This window comes from Pseudophryne corroboree, chromosome 6 (assembly GCF_028390025.1).
Source record: "Pseudophryne corroboree isolate aPseCor3 chromosome 6, aPseCor3.hap2, whole genome shotgun sequence".
Lineage (NCBI taxonomy): Eukaryota > Metazoa > Chordata > Amphibia > Anura > Myobatrachidae > Pseudophryne > Pseudophryne corroboree.
Window position 1 is genome coordinate 466671019 of NC_086449.1, and position 17042 is coordinate 466688060.

Here is a 17042-nt window from a genome sequence, read left to right on the forward strand (position 1 = left end):
AGTGGGGGTACTCCCAGCATCATTACTCCCATCATCAGCACCAAACGGGGTACTCCCATCAGCAGCAGCAACAGGGGTACTCCCAGCAGTGGGGCCCCTCTATAACCACAGCAAGCACCTGATGAAGGGCCAAATGCTCAACTGGCTGCAGCCATCACTCCTCTTTCTTCTCTTCTGCTACTGACAGGTTAGGTCAGTCTTACTTGGGGGGCAGAGGTAATTAATATATGTTTTTATTTCTTTTTTCCTCTGTGGGACAGTGTGTTTTTATAAATATTCTGTGTCTGGGGGTCAATGTTGTTTTCTATGTGTGTGTGTGTGTGTTTTATTCCTGGGGGCAACTGATATGGGCTCTGATATGAAAAGATTGCATAAGTAGAAACTGGTCTCAAATCTATATTGACTTTACTTCATATGAGGAGGAACTCAGACAGTTATAAAGTTTTCCTTGATGGCCATTTTAAGGACACAGATTGGGCATCCTTTCAGCATACCCGGTAACTCACAATTTGCAAACACTGTGGCCAATATCAAATGAGCCACGGTAATTTATCGCTGCTAATTGAACCCCCAGGGGCTATTCTAGTAGCCTCAAAACCGAGTTACCAGGGATTTCCTTTCACCTGCCAGAGGCAGGTGAAAAAAAAAACAAAAGAGGGGGTAATCAGTCCTGGATCCTATGTGTTTTAGGTGAAAACACAAAATTGTTTGGCTGAAAAAAAATGAAGTATAATTGGATAGGTTGAAAAAAAAAAATCGGCAATAATGTAATAAAAAAATATCGCACAAATGATGGTAAGGTTTTAAATAAATGGTTTGCCATAAAGTACAGTTAAATATTTTCAAAGAATGATGTCTTTCACTTTTCTGCAGTTGTCCAACCCAGGAAGAAGGAATCCTCTAAAAGAAGGTACTGTATCTTGTGGCATTGGGTGATGATGGGGTAGCTGGTGAGTAGACCTAAAACAAATTGGAAATCATTGCTAATATAAAAGAAAGGAGTCAATATTAAGACCTAAATTCAGTAGACACAATAACCCTGTTGGGTTTACGTGGTCAGGTGGGATTTTTTTCTGATATTCACTTAGACACAATAACTCGTATTAATTAGGAAATTAATAAATAGGAATTAACACAGCTTTTTGTTGGCAGCTCTTAAACAGGTCATAATTATTGACAAATACGGTACCTATTTAAAGAAAGATACAAAAAATTAGACTTGGCACATCACCCCAAATGATAAATAAGGCACTTAGAAGTTATTAGCATAATTTGTCCAATAATGATGTGAGATAAATATATTGTGTTGTTTTGATGGGGCTGGTGTTTTTAAGCTTGTATATGGGAGTTAAAGGTGTTTTTTGCAAACATTTTCTAAGTAGCTTTAAAATGATACAAAAAAATCACCTTACGGCCATTTTATACACCCCAAATCATCCACAGCTGAAAAACACATACTTCCTATTCTACTTTTAATGCCAATAATGGGCAGTAAAATGAATGCATGATAAGTGCAATAAGTTAAGGTGCTGTAAATCCATATTTTAACATCACTAATTATGTATTCCAATACTGTAACTGAATTTACTTCAGTATTTATGTAAAAGTGACCAAAAAGTAGAAGGTTGTGGCAGAAAAGATTAAAGAGATATAAAAATAATTTGATATAGATAATGACCGGGATGTAATGAAATCCAGATTCGGCGGCCATGCGAGATGCCGGCAAAACGCAGACTTTTTTTTTAAAGTGACAAACATATACAAGTCTTAACTATGCCTTGTACATAATTGCCCCTTTAAAAAATTCCGAGTTCGGCCAGCATCCCGCACAACCGCCGGACTCGGAGTTCATTACATCCCGTCCCATATCTTTATATAAAATAATAGGATTTTAATTACCTACCGGTAAATCCTTTTCTCGTAGTCCGTAGAGGATGCTGGGGTCCACATTAGTATAAATATATATGCATCAGTGATAGTGTTATTATAACTAGGTAATCTACACTCATTTGCATTTTGGATCTGCTCAGAATATATATGCATCAGTGATAGTGTTATTATAACTAGGTAATCTACACTGTCAATTTGTATATCATAAGCTATATTGTATTCTAGGATGAAACTGTCTTGCAGCTTTATATAGTTGGTAACTGCTATCTTAGTGTTTGTTTTAGTTGAGTTTTATGGCATGCTCTGTAAACGGGGGTGGGTTGTTAGGCCTTGATTGCAATTACTAGAGACACATGGATACTTACATTCATAAGGAAAGATGCCTGGCTGAACAACAGCCAGCTGAACAGTGCTTTATTAGAAGGGCTTTTTTAAAAGGGTTATGAAAATATTACAATATAGACTTACCCAGGACGAAAACAGACGGAAACAACCCACCGACAAAACAGAAAACATCGTCCCTTCCTTTCATTCCCAATCATCTGTGTATTTCAGCGTATGTAAATATTTTACCAACTAAAATCCTCATGACCTCTAAGAGCAAAATGCAACCAATTTGGTAGACAACTATATACATTGTGATTTACATGTGATTGTACATACCTGTTTGTCACTTTGCTCTATAATGCACAGTTAACATACAGCGTAACAACACCAGTAAATAGGCACCTGAACTTTTAACTTGAACAGGTAAAACCTTACACTCTCAGCCTAGAAAACACTGGTTTCAGCTCAAACTAACTATGTTCCACAAATTGATTTTCTGCATTGCTCTTCATGGAGTATTCATAAAGGCCATTGCATCATTCAGTCTCCCAGCAACTCACCCCTCTGTACATATTGCCCCCTCAATTCTACACTCCCCTCTTATTAGCACTCATGAGCTTTTTACTTCCCTATACTCATTGACAATAACATCTACAACCTCTTACCATAAAAAACTTTCACAAACCTCTGACACCCACATTTATCTCTCTCTTCTGCTTCTGATAGCTGGTGACATTTCACCAAATCCAGGACCCAGCCACTTGCATCACTCGCATTCACCTGATTCACAGCAACATAGAAATCCAGCTAACCTCATAAACATCACATGTCTTCCATCACCCTCCAGATCACTAAAATGTGCCTTATGGAATGCACGCTCTGTTTGTAACAAATTAACATCTATCCATGATCTCTTAATATCTAACAACATCAATCTGCTGGCTATAACAGAAACCTGGCTCACACAATCTGACACAGCCTCCCCTGCAGCACTGGCACATGGTGGTCTCCACTTTACACACACCTCCAGACCCGATAACCATAAAGGAGGAGGAGTTGGACTTTTACTTTCCCAATCTTTTGCATATACTGTTCTACCACAGGTTCCATCACTCACATTTACATCATTTGAAGTACATTCCATTAGGGTTTACTCTCCTTTCTCTCTGCGTGTTGCAGCTATCTACCGCCCACCTGGGCATCCAAAACAATTTTTGGAAGATTTTTCTGCCTGGCTCCCTCACTTTCTATCCTCTGACATCTCCACCATTATCATGGGTGATTTCAATATTGCTATTGATTGTCCAAAATCTGCTGCGCATGCCTCCAAACTACTCTCTCTAACCTCCTCTCTTGGCCTCTCCCAATGGACTGACTCCTCTACTCATCAGGCGGGTCACTGCCTTGATCTAGTATTCACCAGACTATGCTCCATCTCTGAACTCACTAACACTCCTTTCCCCCTATCAGATCACAACCTTATCACCTGCATGCTTTCCTCTGTTAATTCAAACCCTGTGTTGCGGAAGTTCTCCAATCTTCCTCAAACTCGCAGAAATAATAACACAATTAATCTTCAAGAACTTTCCACTTCACTCCAACAACTGCTTTCACCTATTTCTGCATTCACCTCTCCTGAGATGGCTGTATCACTCCTTAATAAGACTCTAGAACTAGCCCTTGATGAAGTGGCTCCAGCTACCCATCACACTCCACGTAGGCCTAGATGTCAACCATGGCACTCCAAATCAACAAGACAACTACAAAAACTCACACGAAAACTTGAACGTCAGTGGCGTAAATCTCGTATTTCAAGTGACTTCCTCACATATAAGACAGTCTACCATTCTTATAAAAATGCCCTGGACACTGCCAAACAAACATATTTCCAAACTCTTATCTCTGCTCAAGCCTCTAACCCCAAACGACTCTTTAATACATTTAAATCACTTCTGAATCCTCCCGCACCTACACCACCAGCCACTATCAAGGCACAGGATCTTGCTTCCTACTTCAAGGAGAAGATTGATAAGATCCGAGATGAAATGGTATGCTCTTCGGCAGCCAGTGACCTGCTCCGTTCTGTACCTGAACCCTCTGGCACTCTTTCTTCATTTGATCCCACAAATGAAGATTAAGTATCATCACTCTTCTCATCATGCTTCTCTACTACCTCTCCTCTTGATCCTTTACCCTCACAAATAAGTAAAGCTCTGTCTCTGGTGCTCATCCCTACCTTAACTAACATCTGTAATCTCTCTCTCTCTACTGGTATTTTTCCTTCACTCTTCAAGCATGCAGTGATTACTCCCATTTTAAAAAAACAAAATTCTGACCCTAATGCTCTCTCAAACTACCGCCCTATCTCTCAGCTCCCTTGTCTCTCTAAGCTACTTGAGAGACTTGCCTACACTCGACTCACACACTTTCTTAACTCATACACTTTGTTGGACCCACTTCAGTCAGGCTTCCGTTCCCAACATTCCACAGAGACGGCACTGACTAAAGTGGTTAATGATTTGGTCACTACGAAGTCTAAAGGCCACTACTCACTACTTATTCTTCTAGATCTATCTGCTGCATTTGACACTGTAGACCACTCTCTTCTCATACAGACACTACAATCCCTAGGTCTTAAAGACACAGCCCTTTCTTGGTTCCTATCGTACCTATCTAATCGCTCCTTCAGTGTTCGCTTCTCTGAATCTACCTCCTCTTCGCTACCTCTTTCAGTTGGAGTACCGCAAGGCTCAGTCTTGGGTCCTCTGCTTTTCTCTATCTATACCTCATCTCTTGGTAAACTAATCAGCTCTTTTGGTTTTCAGTATCATCTGTACGCAGATGATACTCAAATCTACCTATCCTCCCCTGACTTGTCCCTATCTGTACTGGACCGTGTCACTGAATGCCTTTCTGCCATCTCATCCTGGATGACATCTCGCCACCTCAAACTTAATATTTCAAAGACAGAGTTAATTATATTTCCACCGGCCAATAGTAGGTACCAACCTGATTTCTCTATCACTGTTGAAAACTCTACTATCTACCCTACCCCACAAGCTCGCTGCCTAGGTGTCATCCTTGACTCTGATCTGTCCTTTGTTCCCCACATTCAATCTGTCTCAAGATCATGTTACATGCATCTAAAAAACATATCCAAAATACGACCATACCTTACACAAGACACTGCTAAAACTCTAATCCACGCTCTCATTATCTCCCGCATTGATTATTGCAATAGTCTCCTAACTGGTCTTCCCAAAACAAGACTCTCACCACTACAATCCATTCTGAATGCAGCGGCGAGGCTTATCTTCCTCGCTAGACGTTCATCGTCTGCAGATCCACTCTGTCAGTCCCTCCATTGGTTACCTGTACTCTACCGCATTCAATATAAAATACTTTTACTCACACACAAGGCCATTAACCAAACTACACCAATGTACATCACTTCGCTTATCACAAAATATCTCCCAACCCGACCTCTGCGCTCTTCACAAGACCTGCGTCTCTCATCCACACTCATTACTCGCTCCCACTCACGACTGCAGGACTTTCATCGGGCTGCACCCACCCTGTGGAATGCCCTACCACGCACAATAAGACTCTCCTCTAGTCTCCAAACCTTCAAGCGTTCCCTCAAAACTCACCTCTTTAGGCAAGCGTATCAAATTCCTGAACCGCCCACATAACTTTCATAAACCTTCCTATCAAATTACATCCACTCTGTACAGTCCACACATATCCTCACATGTCTTCTCATTCTATGCAATAGATAGCACCTTTCCTTGTGTACATATGCCTATTTCCCTATAGATTGTAAGCTTGCGAGCAGGGCCTTCCTAACTCTGACTGTTATCACCCAGTTTGTTATTATTATTTCAAATTGTAAAGCGCAACGGAATTTGCTGCGCTATATAAGAAACTGTTAATAAATAATAAATAGTACCATGGGGTATAGACGGGTCCACTAGGAGCCATTGGCACTTTAAGAGTTTGAGAGTGTGGGCTGGCTCCTCCCTCTATGCCCCTCCTACCAGGCTCAGTCTAGAAACTGTGCCCGAGGAGACGGACAACTTCGAGAGAAGGATTTTACACAGATAGTGGCGAGATTCACACCAGCTCACACATACAAGGCAAACCAAGCTAACTAGCTTGAAAACTCAGCAATGGCTGAACAAGATTACTTAACCAAGTAACAAAACAGTACTTAACCAAGAACTAAGCAGTACTGAACTAAGTAACCACTCCAGGATCACGAAGCGCTGGGCAGGCGCCCCGCATCCTCTACGGACTACGAGAAAAGGATTTACCAGTAGGTAATTAAAATCCTATTTTCTCTTATGTCCTAGAGGATGCTGGGGTCCACATTAGTACCATGGGGATGTACCAAAGCTCCCAGAACGGGAGGAAGAGCGCGGAGGCTCCTGCAGAACCGATTGACCAAACTTCAGGTCCTCAGAGGCCAAAGTATCGAACTTGTAGAACTTTGCAAACGTGTTCGACCCAGACCAAGTAGCCTCTCGGCAAAGCTGTAAAGCCAAGACACCCCGGGCAGCCACCCAGGAAGAACCCACCTTACGAGTAGAGTGGGCCTTAACAGATGTAGGACACCGCAATCCTGCCGTAGAATACGCATGCTGGATAGTGAACCTGATCCAGCGAGAGATAGTCTGCTTAGAAGCAGGGCACCCAAGTTTCTTGGGATCATACAGGACAAACAGAGAGTCCGATTTTCTGTGACGAGCAGTCCTCTTCACATAGCCCTTACAACATCCAAGGACTTTGATGAAATTGAGGAGTCAGTAGCAACTGGCACCACAATAGGCTGGTTGATATGAAATGCCGACACAACTGTTGGAAGAAACTGCTGACGTGTCCGAAGCTCAGCCCTATCTTCATGGAAGATCAAGTATGGGCTTCTAGAGGACAAAAGCCCCCAACTCCGACACATGTCTAGCAGAAGCTAAGGCCAACAAAGTGACAGCCTTCCACATGAGAAACTTGACCTCAACCTCCTGTAGAGGCTCAAACCAGTCTGACTGGAGGAACTGCAACACCACGTTAAGATCCCATGGCGCCGTAGGTGGCACAAAGGAAGGCTGGATGTGCAGAACCCCTTTCAAAAAAGTCTGAATCTCAAGGAGGGCAGCCAACTGTTTCTGGAAGAAAATGAATAGGGCCAAAATCTGGACCTTTACGGATCCCAACCGCAGGCCCATATCTACACCTGCTTGCAGGAACAGCTGAAAACTTTATTTTATTTTTCTCTGACGTCCTAGTGGATGCTGGGAACTCCGTAAGGACCATGGGGAATAGACGGGCTCCGCAGGAGACTGGGCACTCTAAAAGAAAGATTAGGTACTATCTGGTGTGCACTGGCTCCTCCCTCTATGCCCCTCCTCCAGACCTCAGTTAGATTTCTGTGCCCGGCCGAGCTGGATGCACACTAGGGGCTCTCCTGAGCTCCTAGAAAGAAAGTATATTTTAGGTTTTTTATTTTACAGTGAGACCTGCTGGCAACAGGCTCACTGCAACGAGGGACTAAGGGGAGAAGAAGCGAACCTACCTGCTTGCAGCTAGCTTGGGCTTTTTAGGCTACTGGACACCATTCGCTCCAGAGGGATCGACCGCAGGACCCGTCCTTGGTGTTCGTTCCCGGAGCTGCGCCGCCGTCCCCCTTACAGAGCCAGAGGCATGAAGATGGTCCGGAAAATCGGCGGCAGAAGACTTCAGTCTTCACCAAGGTAGCGCACAGCACTGCAGCTGTGCGCCATTGCTCCTCATACACACTTCACACTCCGGTCACTGAGGGTGCAGGGCGCTGGGGGGGGGGCGCCCTGAGCAGCAATAAAAACACCTTGGCTGGCAAATATATCACAATATATAGCCCCAGAGGCTATATATGTGATAAATACCCCTGCCAGAATCCATAAAAAAGCGGGAGAAAAGTCTGCGAAAAAGGGGCGGAGCTATCTCCCTCAGCACACTGGCGCCATTTTCTCTTCACAGTGCAGCTGGAAGACAGCTCCCCAGGCTCTCCCCTGTAGTTTTCAGGCTCACAGGGTTAAAAAGAGAGGGGGGGCACTAAATTTAGGCGCAATATTGTTTATACAAGCAGCTATTGGGGAAAATTCACTCAGTGATAGTGTTTATCCCTACATTATATAGCGCTCTGGTGTGTGCTGGCATACTCTCTCTCTGTCTCCCCAAAGGGCTGTGTGGGGTCCTGTCCTCAGTCAGAGCATTCCCTGTGTGTGTGCGTTATGTCGGTACGGCTGTGTTGACATGTTTGATGAGGAGGCTTATGTGGAGGCGGAGCAGATGCCGATAAATGGGATGTCGCCCCCTGTGGGCCGACACCAGAGTGGATGGTTAGGTGGAAGGTATTAACCGACAGTGTCAACTCCTTACATAGAAGGCTGGATGACGTAACAGCTATGGGACAGCCGGCTTCTCAGCCCGCACCTGCCCAGGCGTCTCAAAGGCCATCAGGGGCTCAAAAACGCCCGCTCCCTCAGATGGCAGACACAGATGTCGACACGGAGTCTGACTCCAGTGTCGACGAGGTTGAGATATATACACAATCCACTAGGAACATCCGTTACATGATCCCGGCAATAAAAAAATGTGTTACACATTTCTGACATTAACCCAAGTACCACTAAAAAAAAAAAAAAAGGGTTTTAGGTGTGGGGAGAAAAAGCAGGCAGTGTTTTGTTCCCCCATCAAATGAGTGAATGAAGTGTGAAAAAGCGTGGGTTCCCCCGATAAGAAACTGGTAATTTCTAAAAAGTTGCTGATGGCGTACCCTTTCCCGCCAGAGGATAAGTTACGCTGGGAGATATCCCCTAGGGTGGATAAGGCGCTCACACGGTTGTCAAAAAAGGTGGCACTGCCGTCTTAGGATACGGCCACTTTGAAGGTACCTGCTGATAAATAGCAGGAGGCTAGCCTGAAGTCTGTATTTACACACTCAGGTACTAGACTGAGACTTGCAGATAGTGCTGCTGCAGCGTGGTCTGTAACCCTGTCAAACAGGGATACTATTTTGCGAACATAAGACGTCGTCTTATATATGAGGGATGCACAGAGGGATATTTTGCCGGCTGGCATCCAGAATTAATGCAATGTCCATTCTGTCAGGAGGGTATTAGAGACCCGACACTGTACAGGTGATGCTGACTTTAAAAGGCACATAGAGCCTTATAAGGGTGAGGAATTGTTTGGGGATGGTCTCTGGGACCTCGTATCCACAGCAACAGCTGGGAAGAAATTTTTTTTACCTCAGGTTTCCTCACAGCCTAAGAAAAGCACTGTATTATCAGGTACAGTCCTTTCGGCCTCAGAAAAGCAAGCGGGTCAAAGGCGCTTCCTTTCTGCACAGAGACGAGGGAAGAGGGAAAAAGCTGCACCAGTCAGCCAGTTCCCAGAATCAAAATTCTTCCCCCGCTTCCTCTGTGTCCACCGCATGACGCGGGGGCTCCACAGGCGTAGCCAGGTACGGTGGGTGGCCGCCTCAAAAATTTCAGCGATCAGTGGGCTCGCTCACAGGTGGATCCCGGGATCCTTCAAGTAGTATCTCAGGGGTACAAGCTGGAATTCGAGGCGTCTCCCCCCCGCCATTTCCTCAAATCTGCCTTGCCGACAACTCCCTCAGGCAGGGAGGCTGTGCTAGAGGCAATTCACAAGCTGTATTTCCAGCAGGTGATAGTCAAGGTGCCCCTACTTCAACAAGGACGGGGTTACTATTCCACACTGTTTGTGGTACCGAAACCGGACGGTTTGGTGAGACCCGTTTTAAATTTGAAATCCTTGAACACATACATAAAAAAATTCAAGTTCAAGATGGAATCGCTCAGGGCGGTTATTGCAAGCCTGGAGGAGGGGGATTACATGGTATCCCTGGACATCAAGGATGCTTACCTACATGTCCCCATTTACCATCCTCACCAGGAGTACCTCAGATTTGTGGTACAGGATTGCCATTACCAATTCCAAACACTGCCGTTTGGACTGTCCACGGCACCGAGGGTCTTTACCAAGGTAATGGCAGAAATGATGATACTCCTTCGAAAAAAGGGAGTTTTAATTATCCCGTACTTGGACGATCTCCTTATAAAGGCGAGGTCCAAGGAGCAGTTGTTGGTCGGAGTAGCACTATCTCGGGAAGTGCTACAACAGCACGGATGGATTCTATACATTCCAAAGTCACAGCTGGTTCCTACCACACGCCTACTGTTCCTGGGGATGGTTCTGGACACAGAACAGAAAAAAGTGTTTCTCCCGCAGGAGAAAGCCAAGGAGCTGTCATCTCTAGTCAGAGACCTCCTGAAACCAAAACAGGTATCGGTGCATCACTGCACACGAGTCCTGGGAAAAATGGTAGCTTCTTACGAAGCAAAAATTCCATTCGGCAGGTTCCATACAAGAACCTTTTAGTGGGACCTCTTGGACAAGTGGTCGGGATCGCATCTTCAGATGCATCGGCTGATAACCCTGTCTCCAAGGACCAGGGTATCTCTACTGTGGTGGCTGCAGAGTGCTCATCTTCAAGAGGGCAGCAGATTCGGCATACAGGACTGGGTCCTGGTAACCACGGATGCCAGCCTTCGAGGCTGGGGGGCAGTCACACAGGGAAGAAATTTCCAAGGACTTTGGTCAAGTCAGGAGTCGTCCCTACACATAAATATTCTGGAACTGAGGGCCATTTACAATGCCCTAAGTCTGGCAAGGCCTCTGCTTCAAAACCAGCCGGTACTGATTCAATCAGACAACATCACGGCAGTCGCCCATGTAAACCGACAGGGCGGCACAAGAAGCAGGATGGCGATGGCAGAAGCCACAAGGATTCTCCGATGGGCGGAAAATCACGTCTTAGCACTGTCAGCAGTGTTCATTCCGGGAGTGGACAACTGGGAAGCAGACTTCCTCAGCAGACACGACCGACACCCGGGAGAGTGGGGACTTCATCCAGAAGTCTTCCAACTGTTGGTAAACCGTTGGGAAAGACCACAGGTGGACATGATGGCGTCCCGCCTAAACAAAAAACTAGATATTGCGCCAGGTCAAGGGACCCTCAGGCAATAGCTGTGGACGCTCTAGTGACACCGTGGGTGTACCAATCGGTTTATGTATTCCCTCCTCTGCCTCTCATACCAAAGGTACTGAGAATAATAAGAAAACGAGGAGTAAGAACGATACTCATGGTTCCGGATGGGCCAAGAAGAGCTTGGTACCCAGAACTTACAGAAATAATATCAGAGGACCCATGGCCTCTACCGCTCAGACAGGATCTGCTACAGCAGGGGCCCTGTCTGTTCCAAGACTTACCGCGGCTGCGTTGGACGGCATGGCGGTTGAATTCCGGATCCTAAAGCAAAAGGGCATTCCGGAGGAAGTCATTCCTACGCTGATAAAAGCCAGGAAAGAAGTAACCGCAAACCATTATCACCGTATTTGGCGAAAATATGTTGCGTGGTGTGAGGCCAGGAAGGCCCCAACAGAGGAATTTCAGCTGGGTCGTTTTCTGCACTTCCTACAGTCGGGAGGGACTATGGGCCTAAAATTGGGTTCCATTAAGGTCCAGATTTCGGCTCTGTCGATTTTCTTCCAGAAAGAACTGGCTTCACTGCCTGAAGTTCAGACTTTTGTAAAGGGAGTGCTACATATTCAGCCCCCTTTTGTGCCTCCTGTGGCACCGTGGGATCTATTCTCAACGTGGTGTTGAGTTTCCTGAAATCACATTGGTTTGAGCCACTTAAAACTGTGGATCTGAAATATCTCACGTGGAAATTGGTCATGTTATTGGCCTTGGCTTCGGCCAGGCGTGTGTCAGAATTGGCGGCTTTGTCATGTAAAAGCCCTTATCTGATTTTCCATATGGATAGGGCAGAATTGAGGACTCGTCCCTAGTTTCTCCCTAAGGTGGTATCAGCTTTTCACTTGAACCAACCTATTGTAGTGCCTGCGGCTACTAGGGACTTGGAAGATTCCAAGTTTCTGGACGTAGTCAGGGCCTTAAAAATTTATATTTCCAGGACGGCTGGAGTCAGGACAACTGACTCGTTGTTTATCCTGTATGCACCCAACAAAATAGGTGCCCCTGCTTCTAAGCAGACTATTGCTCGCTGGATTTGTAGCACAATTCAGCTGGCGCATTCTGCGGCTGGATTGCCGCATCCTAAATCAGTAAAAGCCCATTCCACAAGGAAGGTGGGCTCATCTTGGGCGGCTGCCCGAGGGGTCTCGGCTTTACAACTTTGCCGAGCTGCTACTTGGTCAGGGGCAAACACGTTTGCAAAATTCTACAAATTTGATACCCTGGCTGAGGAGGACCTTGCGTTCTCTCATTCGGTGCTGCAGAGTCATCCGCACTCTCCCGCCCGTTTGGGAGCTTTGGTATAATCCCCATGGTCCTTACGGAGTTCCCAGCATCCACTAGGACGTCAGAGAAAATAAGATTTTACTCACCGGTAAATCTATTTCTCGTAGTCCGTAGTGGATGCTGGGCGCCCATCCCAAGTGCGGATTGTCTGCAATACTTGTATATAGTTATTGCCTAACTAAAGGGTTATTGTTGAGCCATCTGTTGAGAGGCTCAGTTATATTTCATACTGTTAACTGGGTATAGTATCACGAGTTATACGGTGTGATTGGTGTGGCTGGTATGAGTCTTACCCGGGATTCAAAATCCTTCCTTATTGTGTCAGCTCTTCCGGGCACAGTATCCTAACTGAGGTCTGGAGGAGGGGCATAGAGGGAGGAGCCAGTGCACACCAGATAGTACCTAATCTTTCTTTTAGAGTGCCCAGTCTCCTGCGGAGCCCGTCTATTCCCCATGGTCCTTACGGAGTTCCCAGCATCCACTACGGACTACGAGAAATAGATTTACCGGTGAGTAAAATCTTATTATTATGCCTTAATTTTATGCTTATTGATGGTCTGTTCACTAGGGACAGGTAAACGATAGAATATGCAACTTTGCATGATATAGTGAACAAGGATTTATTAAAGAGTCTTCTTTTTCAATATAAGTGTTTTATATGGATTTAATTAAAAGTTAGGTTTTAACTCCTATATGGGGTTTGTTTCTTAATGAGTGCGCCAACCAAGGGTCTTTCTTTCTTGTGTCTTCCATATCCACACCTGCTTACAGGAAGAGGAGAAAATGTCCCAGTTGAAACTCCACCGTAGGAAACTTCTTGGACACACACCAAGATACAAACTTTTTCCAAATGCGATGGTAATGTTTAGAAGTTATTCCTTTCCTAGCCTGTATCAGGGTAGTAATAACCTTATTCGGAATGCCCTTCCGAGCTAAGATTTGGCGTTCAACCTCCATGCCGTCAAACGTAGCCTCGGTAAGTCTTGATAAGCGAATGGCCCCTGCTGCAGCAGGTCCTCCCGAAGAGGAAGAGGCCTCGGCTCTTCCAGCAGTAGATCCAGAAGATCCACGTATCAAGCCCTTCTTGGCCAGTCCGGAGCAATAAGGATTGCCTGAACTCTTGTTCTCCTTATGAGCTTTAGAATCCTTGGAATTAGTGGAAGTGGAGGAAACACGTACACTGACTGGAACACCCACGGAGTTACCAGGGCGTCCACCGCCACTGCTTGTGGGTCTCTTGACCTTGAGCAATACCTCTGAAGTTTTTTGTTGAGGTGGGAGGCCATCATGTCTATTTGAGGAACCCCCCAAAGATTTGTCACCTCCATGAACACCACTGGATGGAGGACCCACTCTCCCGGATGGAGATCGTGTCTGCTGAGGAAGTCCGCTTCCCAGTTGTCCACTCTCGGAATGAAAATTGCTGACAGTGCTAATGCATTTTTTTCCATCAAGAGGATGATTCTTGTTACCTCTGACATTGCAGATATGTTCTTTGTTCCGCCTTGATGGTTTATGTAGGCCACTGTCGTTACATTGTCCGACTGCACTTGAATGGGTCGATCTCGCAGAAGGTGAGTCGCTTGGAGAAGACCATTGTATATGGCTCTTAGTTACAGAATGTTTATTGGAAGACTAGATTCCAGACTTGACCACCTTCCTTGGAAGGTTTCCCCTTGAGTGACTGTGCCCCAGCCTCAGAGACTTGCATCCGTGGTTAGAAGTATCCAATCCTGAATCCCGAACCTGCGGCCCTCCAGAAGGTGAGGCATTTGTAGCCACCAGAGGAGTGAAATCCTTGCTTTTGGCGACAGACGTATCCTCAGGTGCATATGTAGATGAGAACCTGACCACTTGTCTAGGAGATCCAATTGGAAGGATCGAGCATGAAATCTTCCATATTGTAGAGCCTCGTAGGAGGCAACCATCTTCCCCAGAAGGCGAATGCACTGATGAACCGAAACCTGGGCTGGCTTCAGGACATCCCGGACCATTGTTTGTATCACCAACGCTTTCTCCTCCGGTAGAAACACCCTCTGCACTTCCGTGTCGAGGATCATCCTGTTAGGGTCTCCTGCCCTGTGCTGCCACGTCGTCATGGCAACCGGGAGACAAGTGCTAGCAGAGTAACCTGAGCGCAGCTGATACTCCGGTTCGGGTCTTTTGCTGTGCAGTGGTTACAGGCTCTGTGCACGGTAGGGGATCCGGTGCTGGTTTTTGTGCTCACAGTCTGTGAGGTCTGAGTGGGGCGTGGACAGCACCTGCTTTATAAGGCCTCTTCTTAGGGTAAGCAGATGCTGCTGAATCTTTGTTGGTTAGTCAGTTCCTGAAAGTTAGCCAGTACTGTGTAGCTTTGTATTTGTTTGTTGCTTACTGCAAATAGGCCTGGGGATTTGGTATTACACTCTGCCAATCCAGACCTAGCAGTAAGACTGGAGTCAGTCGTTTAGCTTGCTGGGGTTCTGTTACTACTCTGTGAACTTAGCAAGTTTGCGGCTGTATTCTAAGACTTGCCTGTCTAATCCTGTCTCACTGTGCTAGGTGTCAGGGGTCAGTTTAGTGGCAGTAAGCTGAACCTGTGCACTGCAAGTGAGAATTAGGATTGTGGAGACTCTCCTTGTGTCTATCATTCCATCTCTGACCAAGGAGTTTACTGCCACACCCGTTGGTAACCCTTTAGGGTTTTGCTGTTGCCCTTAGCAACAGCATTTCGGGTTCTCTACGTATTAAAACACAACATCTTGCTTTTCTCATCTGAGCATTACTAATACAAGGGAGACACCCAGTTCCTTAGCCTCTGGGCTTCTCTGTTCACTTTGTGTGTATTTTGTTACCCTATCACCTTCTGTGTACGTTATGTCATATTCCCCAGTCTGTCTGTGAGTCCATTTGTTTTGCATAACAGTTCAAACACCAGTACATTCCTGCAGGCACTGGTGTGCATAACACATCCCCAGGAAAGACAATCTCCTTGTTGTCTCCAAATGTGACTTTGGAAGGTTTAGGATCCAACCATGGACCCTGAGCAGATGAGTCGTGAGAGCAATGGACTGCAACAGCTTCTCCCTAGGCGACGCCTTTATCATCAGATCATCCAGATATGGAATTATGTTCACTCCCTGTCTGCGGAGGAGAACCATCATCTCTGCCATCACCTTGGTGAACACCCTCGGTGCCGTGGATAGACCGAATGGCAGTGCCTGAAACTGATAGCGACTGTCTAACAGTGCAAATCTGAGATAAGCCTGGTGCGGAGGCCAAATCAGAATGTGATACCAGAAACTCCCCCTCCTCCAGACCTGAGATCACCGCTCCCAGAGACTCCATTTTGAATTTGAACTCCCTTAGATAAGGGTTTAGTGATTTCAAGTTCAAAATTGGTCTGACCGAACCATCTGGTTTCGGTACCACGAAAAGGTTTGAATAGTAACCCTCGTTGTGCATATGAGGTGGACCTGGAACAATGACCTCTCATTTTTCCAATTTTTGGATAGCTTCCAGTAGGACATTTCTGTCAGCCTGATTTAAAGAATCAGTGAGGTGCGGTTTCTTGAAACTCCAGTTTGTACCCCTGGGACACAATATCCTGTACCCAGGGGTCCAGGCCGGACAACACCCAGACGTGGCTGAAACGCCTGAGTCTTGCCCCCACCAGTCCTTCCTCCAGGCTGTGTGGTCCACCGTCATACTGAGGATTTTGAGGCACCAGAAGCAGGCTTCTGGTCCTGGGAGCCTGCGGGTGCAGGCTTTTTATATTTTGACCGCCCACCTCTAAAGAAGGTGGTAGTAGGCTTGGACTTTTTTGTCTTAGCGGTCTGAAAGGACTGCGATGCAGACAAAGAAAAGGGTTTCTTCATAGGAGGCGTAGCTGAGGGAAGAAAAGGTGACTTACCCACGGTTGCCGTAAGTGTTTGGTTTGTTTGGGCCCCCACAAACCAATGTTTTGGAAGGACTACCCCTGATCACTAATGAGGAGGTTGATGATGAGGGTGTTAATTACAAATTACTATAATTGTATAAATTTCATGAACTCGCCGCAAATGACGTAACATGGAAGAGGTGCCTAGATGGTTAACATCTCAACCTCTTCTGACTTTGACTTCACAAATGGAACTGATGCCTTCACAAATGTTGTCAGGATTTGGGTAAAAATAATCACACACCCAAGAGGTGGCTTATTTCTTCTTATGCCTAGGCATCACTATGACTTTTTTTGTCACTGGCAAGAAATGCTGCCACTGGTGATGACTTACACAAACAGCATCATCCACATCCTCATTGTCCTCATTAGTGTCAGATAGCACACAAATACCCCCGTCATGCTGTTCAACTTCTGCCACTTGCATCTTCAATTTCTATTAACATCATTACTATCTTTTCTTATACTGCTTATCCTTACATTTGCAAATGGTGCAGAAATGGTGGAAGGAGGCAAAGG

General features: G+C 45.7%; 1 long non-coding RNA gene across 1 annotated transcript in view; it reads left to right on the top strand.

The window, feature by feature from the left end:
* LOC134935371 (uncharacterized) overlaps nucleotides 1–17042 on the top strand; it is a 56809-nt gene that overhangs the window by 19304 nt on the left and 20463 nt on the right. The window contains exon 2 of the long non-coding RNA XR_010180095.1: nucleotides 874–910. This is a non-coding gene — a long non-coding RNA (uncharacterized LOC134935371). The remainder of the gene's footprint in view (nucleotides 1–873; nucleotides 911–17042) is intronic.